Below are 9,201 nucleotides of genomic sequence, written 5' to 3'. Positions count from 1 at the left end.
TAAGGCACGAGCATAAACTGCATGTGCACTCCTTAAGGCACGAGCATAAACTGCATGTGCACTCCTTAAGGCACGAGTATAAACTGCATGTGCACTCCTTAAGGCACGAGTATAAACTGTATTTGCACTCCTTCAGGTAAGAGCATAAACTGCATGTGAAGTCCTTAAGGAACGAGTATAAACTGTGCGTGCACTTTTTAAGTCACAAGTATAAACTGCACATACACTCCTTAAGGCACGAGTATAAACTGCATGTGCACTCCTTAAGGCACGAGTGTAAACTGCATGTGCACTTCTTAAGGCACGAGTATAAACTGCATGTGCACTCCTTAAGGCACGAGTATAAAGTGCATGTATACTCCTTAAGGCATGAGTATAAACTGTATGTACACCCCTTAAAAGAAAATTACTTTGCCATGTTCAAGTAAAATTAATCGGACTTAAGGTGACGGAGGCAAAGTTAAACTCTCACACCTTAAGCCGATGTCCACCGTCTTCAAGTAAAATTGGTTGGATTTAAGGGGATGAAGGTGAAGTTAAACTCTCGCACCTTAAGTTAATGTCCACCATCTTCAAGTAAAATTGGTTGGAGTTAAAGTGATTGAGGCGAAGTTAGACTCTCACACCTTAAGCTGATGTCCACTGTCTTTAGTAAAATTGGTCAGACTTAAAGTGACGGAGGCGAAGTTAAAATCTTACACCTTAAGCCGATGTCCACTGTCGTCAAGTAAAATTGGTTGGACTTAAGGTGACAGAGGTGAAGTTAAACTCTCGCACTCTAAGTCGATTGTTGCATATTGCTATCTGTTTCAATTCTCCAAAAACAAAAAAAAAAAAAAAAAGAGGAAACAAGAAAGAAAGCAAAAACACAAATAGAAAGGATGTTATCTATCAAAGCGTTGTGATCTTAAAAGTTGTATATCACCAACTTGGATTGAGTCAAGATACCTTGATGAGGATAAATCCCTCAAAATCTAGTTTGAGGAAATCAAAACGCCCTTTGGTGGTGATGATTCCACATTAAGAAATAAATTATTTGGTGAGGCAATGCAAATCTGGAACCCTCTATCGGATAGCATATAAGATCGATTTCAAAGAATCTTCTAGAACAATCAAAAAAGTGTTAAAATTCAAATTTTTGATATGTTATACATGCATGTTTTTGGCATCTATAGGATCAAGCGGATCATAATTTTGGTACTCTCACATTGAGATATAATTTTTTTTGGTGATATCACGTAAATCTGAAATTGTTGATACATCAAAACTCAATGTTGATTTTGGGATTTGAAAATATTTTGATATATATATATCTTTGTAAATTTTGGATATGTTATATATCTTTGTGTCTAGTTTCACAATAATTACGAGTCTTGTAATTTTATCCTTCCTACTTCAAGATATGAAAGTTTTAGTAAAGACGCGCAGATCTGAAATTTTCAGCATGGTAAAATTTAGGGTTAACTTCAAAAAATTATCGAGAATTATATTAAAGAAATTTAAATCTAAATTTAGGATATGTTATCTATATCGAAGTTTAGTTTCTGGAACATCAAACGGTTTATAATTTTGATATTCCTAAAATTAGATATGAATATTCTACCACTAATATGCTGTGCTGAAAAAAAGTGACGAAAATAAGAGAGAAGTAGGAGGGAAAGAAATTACCTCAATATTGTTGATGGCTTGAAAACCCCAAAATTAATATTGAAAATGTGGGGAAACTACCTCCTTTTATAGAATTGTAGGATGGATGTTTTCTTCTCCAATATAAATTCAGATTGGAATAACTTTCATCTCCAAATTAAAATTGGAGATTGTTTCTTTCTCCAATATAAATTCAGATTGGGATAACTTCTATCTCCAAATTCAAATTGGAGGTTGTTTTCTTTTCCCATACAAATTCAAATTGGAAGTTATTTCCTTCTCCCATACAAATTCAAATTGGAGGTTGATTTCCTTCTTCTATATAAATTTAAATTGGAGGTTGTTTCCTTCTCTCATACAAAGTCAAATTGGAGGTTGTTTCTGTAATACCCCACAAAAAATCGCATGTCAAATTCAGCTCGTAAATCTCCATGAAATATCCCAAGCCTTAGAAAATTTTGCTAAGTGTTCAAGATTCAACACTTAGTCTTATTTTAGACCTCCAAGCTTTGGAGATTTATTTGGCGACCTTCCCGACGTCCATTTTTTCAATTTTCAAGTTGAGTTACGATCGGGAGAGCTCATAGTATATCCCAGGTGAGTTTCTAAATTTTTGGAGTAGCGTAAAGGCATGTTTGGGTACCCAAAACAGAAGCCACAGGTGATTAGCCCGCGGAGCCTGCTAACTCTAGTGCTTGCCCAGTTTTTTCAGCATTTCATGGTCAACTTCAAATGATCATAACTCCCAATATATAATGAAATGTGAGAGCTTCTATATATCAATGGAAAGATCTTTGAGTATTATTTCCGATGAAATTAGTTTCATCCCATTTGGACATCTAAATAAAAAGTTATGATCAATTTACTTCAGTCTATCAGACAGTCAATTAGGGACAGATTTGACCTTAATTGTTCCTTAGTGGTATTTTGGTCATCATCCACCCCTATATATACTCCAAACACGGAAGTAAGGCTTATTTGCAGAAAAATATACTCCCCTTCTCAAAATCCTCTCAAGAATTCAAGCTAGAGTTTCAATTTGAAGACTCAAATCCCATCAGTTGAATAACATAACTCCTCATTTATCTTCAACATCAAAAGAAGGGTTTCCCTCAAGATCATAACCTATAACAAGAATCAAATCCTTCTTCAAGAATATATGATATTCAAGTTTTTCAAACTCAAGAGCCAATTTATTTTCTCTCAAAGGAACAAGAACCCTGGTCAAGAAATCAAGAACATGTCTAAGAATTTCTTTAAGAATCTTCCACCTAAGGTATTTGTAGTGTTCATCCACGGATTCCTTTCATCTGTAGGAGTCCAAGAACCATGCTTTAAATACTATATTATGATTGTCTTATTGAGATATGATCATGTACATGTTGATGGTTGTTGTTTATGCTTTAAGATGTTAATTTAGGGTGATTCTCATGAAGTATGTGTGCTTGTAGTTAAAACCCATGAAATTGGGTGGTTTAAGATGACTAAATTATTAAGTACACCTATTCCATAAAGTTTGCATGAAAGGTGTTCGACGAAATGCCTATAATAGGCATAATCATGCTTTCATAATTTAAGAGTGCTCAATTAACAAGTCCTTACTCCATGTTTTATGATTTCATGTGAATTCCATGTTATGTGAATAAAGTTCGAATCTTTATATGTTGTTCATGCTACTATGATATTTTGTGGATTCAACTAGTAGAATAGAGTTGAATTATAGTGTTATGGTGTATAAAATTTATCATTAGGCCTATGCCCTAAATAGTGCATGCAAGGTGTTTGTTAAATACCTAAGTGAAGAAAAATTAAGCACTTTGACCTATTTGTGATCTAAATGATGATTCCATGCCATATCCATGTGCTTAAGTTGACTCCCATGCTAAAGCTATGCCTACCATGTGTTTGATAATGTGCCTCAACGAATAAATGATGATCAAGTACCTAGTCTTCATGATCCAAGATTTTGCCATGTCTCTTAAGTTATGCCATGTCTACTTGATCAAGATGATTTCTATGCTATTAATGTGCTATGAATATGTTGTTGGCTTTTCATGATAGTAGAATTGACCATGATATTAGCTATATGAAAAGGTTATGAAAACCACATGATTTATGAATTCCTCGTAGATGCTATATTATGGATTGTTAATGTTGGTCAAGTACTCTTGTATGTCAAGTCATGTCAGTTTCCTTCCATCGAGTCCTAGGGGTATTCATACCCGAAAAATATAGCTGTGTTGCTAGATCCATGTCATGTTTTCACGATACTCTCAGTCAAGCCATATCGAGTAGACTTCAGTTAGCTAATAGAACTCAGTAGCATTTAGTCAGTTAACATAATTCAGTAGTATTCCGCTTGTCATCGGAACTCAATAAACTAAGTCCATGTTTAGTTCAGTTAAACAGAACAATCAGTAACAGTTCAGTTAATTCTTGTATGATCTAGAAAATTAGTTCAGTATAATCAATTCAGTGTCATTCAGTTGGGAGTAAGATTCAGCATCGAGTGAACCCAAGGATGGGAACTCACTTGCCAGTAGAGGGTGCGATTCTTAGAAGCAGTCCTTGTATTCTAGAACTACTTAGCCAGCATAGGTTGAGACATTAATACCTGTCAGTTAAGGGTAGATGAGGTGGCTTAACCTATCAAATGTGGGTTCCCACCGTTCTCTTTAGTGTACCTTCCACATGAGGGTCACTCACAGCTTGTCCTTACCAGTGGCGCGGTATTGACTCCCTTTCAATCAGTGAAGAGATTGGACCCCAACTTCGCTATTATAGCTTATTTGGGGCATGTTGGTTAGATAACTACTTCCCACAGTTTTAGTATCAATCTCAGTAAAAGAACTCAGATAGTTCTTCAGGATATCAGGACTGTCAGATATAGTCAACTCAGATACAGTACGGAACTTAGCTAGTTCCATCAGATTTAGGACTGTCAGATACAGTCATTTATGCTATCAGTTATCAGAACTCATGTTATCAGAATTTAGTTATCATTCATGATATGTTATCAATAAATACATGTCATCAGTATTCATACTCAGTAGTCATGTTATCATGAGCTCAGTTTTAGGACTGTTATATACGGTCAATCAAATTAGTTCTTCATAATAAGAAATATCAGAAACAATCATTTCTTTATCAGTAATATAGTATCAGTCTCCTAGTATTCAGTAATACAGTATCAGTTCCTCACTTATTAGTGAATTACATATCAATATTAGTAAACTCAGTCTTTCAGTATCTTAATATTAGTAAACTCAGTCATTCAGTATCTCAGCATCATTAAACTTATGTTGTCACTATTCAGACTCAGTAGTTAGTATCATCATGAGTTTAGTTGCAGTTACGTATGTATGTATAAATTCTCACGTTCATATCAGTCAGCATTTTTCATGCATATAAAACCCTTTGCATTTAGCCTACCTCAATCGTATGCTAAGTACATTTAGTCGTACTGACGCATTCGCGCGATGGTATTTTATTTGACACCATAGGTACAGAGGCACGAGTTTCATAGCAGTAGTAGAATTGCAGATTTCAGCAGTCAGTGCTCCTCTTCATTCGAAAACAATATTATTATTACTTTACTATAGTATTTTAGATTAGTTTTTCAGTTTATGGAGTTAGTTGGAGACATGTTCCTTCAAATCCGTATTCAGTTCAGTTAGAGGCTTTCGGACTTGATGTCAGATTAGATGTTCAGACTTCAATATTTATGTTTCTTTTTGGTATTATTATACCATGTTTTTCAGATATGTATCAGTATTGAACCTTATGTCCTTACAGTTCATGTTTCCACATATTTTATGAGATATTATGCAGTTTATAGGTACAAATATCAGTCATGGGTTAGCTTGTGGACCTTCGGGGTCATAAGCACCATGTACCATTACAGTTTAGAAAATCGAGGTGTTATAAACTTGGTATCAGCGCCTAAGGTTCAACAGTGTCCTAGGAAGTCTGAAAGTTGCATCAAGTAGAGTCTTATACATGGGCGTATTGTGCACCACACTAATGTGCAGGAGGCTATGAGATGCTTTAGGAATAGTTTCCCTTCTTTCATATCTCAAGATCGTGCTATGGCAAGTTTCCTAAGGAACCCATATAGATTTATATCATGCACCCCTCATGTTAACTTTACCTTACTTTCAAGGTAACAAAAATAGTGAAGTTCAAAGTCCTAAAAATAGGGATTTCTCAGACAGTCCCTACAGTCAGTTATGGGATTAACCATAGACTCAAACAGTATCCCATCAGTTCATATTGTTCCAAGGATGTACAGATTTTATTCATGATCATGAGAACTCATTCTTGAACCCAGAAGATTAGTAGTAGTAAAGTTAAGATAGTATTATTCTATTTGATCAGATTATGTATCATGGGGATTAGATCAGTAGGCTTGAACAGTACAAGCTAAAAATTTAAGTTTATTGACTCAAAATTAAGCAAGAAGATGTGAATGTGATATTAGCAGCATATAAGGAAACAGAATCAGATGATATGTTTACCAAGACAGATAGGTGTTGAACAAAATATAGGTATGTGATGGTAGATCAAGTACCTAAGCCAGGCCCTCAGATTTCAGTAGTAGAGCCAGTATGTATAGAAAGAAGTAAGGGAAGACAATTCCAGATCCATTCTCATCTCAGTGCAGATTTTTTCACTTCAGCTATCACGAAACCAACTCAGGCATTGCATACCAACTCTATGGTCATGAACCATGCTCATGTATCTTTTTTTTCCATAATCATGTATGAATTCAATTTCTAGCATAAGGAGTCTCTTTTACTCCGCAGTACGAATCATGATCCATGAGCACAATCTGCTTTTACACACTTTCTACGGGATCATGTACGCCTTCAGTTCCTAGCATAAGGAGTTCAGTTCCAGCTCCCTCAGTGTTACAAATCATATCTCACAAATACAAAAATTTTAAACTCAGGTCATGCAGCTCATGACTCATGTACACAGATCATGCTTTACAGTATACTCAGTTTTCATGACTCATGCTATGCCCCTATAGATCAGAGAAATTCATACCACATCATGTATATCCTCAGTTCAAACCTTTTTGGTAAATCTATGTTCAATTTCGTCATGTTACTCAGTCAGTCCTTTCTCATATGCATAATACTCTCTGGCCTCAGCCCAACTACTCAGACTAAGTACAGTTCAATTTTATAGATCCAGTATTCAGCTACCAGTTATTCAGTTAATTAGATAAGTCAATATGTCTATCCATTGACTCTCATCACCTACATAAATCTTTTTACTAGTATCAGTTACAGTGCGTGAGGCTTAGTTACTGCCACTTAGGTGATGTTCACAGGCCACAACTTATCTTTCCAAATCCTAATCTGGTCATGATTTTCCTACTCAGTTGTCTGATACAGACCACATCAAGATTTTCTTGCAATCTAGAGCCACTAGAATTCTATAGAAAGCGTTAAAGAAAGGCTCCAGTCAACCATGAGTTTTCTGCAGATGCAAGCTCAATTTAGTTCATGTATCATTTTCCAGGCTCAGTTACATCCTCATGTTCTCGGTCATGCCTATTGAGTAATTAATCTCAAACTCATTGTTATTTCCAGTTCAACGTAATAGTCTTCCTTGAACTTACTCATTCTCATGTTCAGATTTCAATACTAAACTTGGTATTTAGTTCCATGCCCAGTTTTTAGTTCAAAACTTAGTATCTTTTATCATTGTATGTTCAGTCGTATGTTCACGAGCCAGTTCAGTCATGTATTCACGCATCAATTATGCGTGATCATCTTATCCATACATTCAGTCTTGTATTCATGTATTAGCTCACCCATATAACCATGCATCAGATATGCATGGATTTAGCTTATCATTTATACATCAGATATGTATTCTTATTTGAGAAACTTAGTTCATCAGAACACTCAGTCCTTCATTCATAAACCAGTTACCCATTCATCAGATGTGCATGTTCAATATAATATGCTCAGTTTTCAGTCAGGTCAGTCATAAACCCATGTCCTATAGTGAATGTCTTTTACGTACTCCAGTTTATCATTTTTCCTCTCTCAGTCAGTCTCATTCGAGGATGAATGTTCCCGAGGGGGAAATATTGTAATACCCCATAAAATCGCTTGTCAAATTTATCTCGTAAAGCTTTATGAAAGATCCCAAGAATTAGAAAATTTTGCTAAGTATTCAAGATTCAACACTTAGTCTAATTTTAGACCTCCAAACTTTGGGGATTTATTTGGCGTCCTTCCCGACATCCGCTTTTCAATTTTAAAGTTGAATTATGATTGGGAGAGCTCGTAGAATATCCTGGGTGAGTTTTAAAATTTTTGGAGTAGTGTAAAGGCATGTTTGGGTGCCCAAAACAGAAGCCTCGGGCGATTAGCCCGCGCAGCCTGCTAACTCCATGGCTTGCCCATTTTTTTCAGCATTTTAGGGTCAACTTAAAACGATCATAACTCCCAATATATAATGAAATGTGAGAGCTTCTATATATCAATGGAAAGATCTTTGAGTATTATTTCCAATGAAATTAGTTTCATCCTATTTGAACATCTAAATAAAAAGTTATAATCAATTTACTTAAGCCTATTAGACAGTCAATTAGGGACAGATTTGACCTTAATTGTTCCTTAGTGGTATTTTGGTCATCTTCTACCCCTATATATACCCCAAACACGGGATTAAGGCTTATTTGCAGCAAAATATACTCCTCTTCTCAAAATCCTCTCAAGAACTCAAGCTAGGGTTTCAATTTGAAGACTCAAATCCCATCAATTGAAGAACATAACTCCTCATTTATCTTCGACATTAAAAGAAGGGTTTCCCTCAAGATCATAACCTATAACAAGAATCAAATCCTTCTTCAAGAATATATGATATTCAAGTTTTTCAAACTCAAGAGCTAATTTGTTTCTCTCAAAGGAACAAGAACCCTAGTCAAGGAATCAAGAACATGTCTAAGAATTTCTTCAAGAATCTTCCACCTAAGGAATGCGTAGTGTTCATCCACGGATTTCTTTCATCCGTAGGAGTCCAAGAACTATGCTTTACATACTATATTGTGCTTGCCTTGTTGAGATATGATCATGTACGTGTTGGTGGTTGTTGTTTATGCTTCAAGATGTTAATTTAGGGTGATTCTCATGAAGTATGTGTGCTTGTAGTTAAAACCCATGAAATTGGGTGGTTTAAGATGACTAAATTATGAAGAACACCTATGTCATAAAGTGTGCATGCAAGGTGTTCGACGAAATGCCTAGAATAGGCATCAGCATATTTTCATGATTTAAGAGTGCTCAATTAACAAGTTCTTACTCCATGTTTTATGATTTCACGTGAATTTCATGTTGTGTGAATAAAATTTGAATCTTTACATGTTGTTCATGATACCATAATATTTTGTGGATTCAATTGGTGGAATTGAGTTGAATTATGGTGTTATGGTGTATAAAATTGATCATTAGGCTTATTCCCTAAATAGTGCATGCAAGGTGTTTGTTAAAATGCCTAAGTGAAGAAGAATTGAGCACTTTTAAATCATGAAAA

Source organism: Capsicum annuum, chromosome 7 (genome assembly GCF_002878395.1).
Source record: "Capsicum annuum cultivar UCD-10X-F1 chromosome 7, UCD10Xv1.1, whole genome shotgun sequence".
Classification (NCBI taxonomy): Eukaryota; Viridiplantae; Streptophyta; class Magnoliopsida; order Solanales; family Solanaceae; genus Capsicum; species Capsicum annuum.
Note: the sequence above shows the minus strand (reverse complement) of the source record.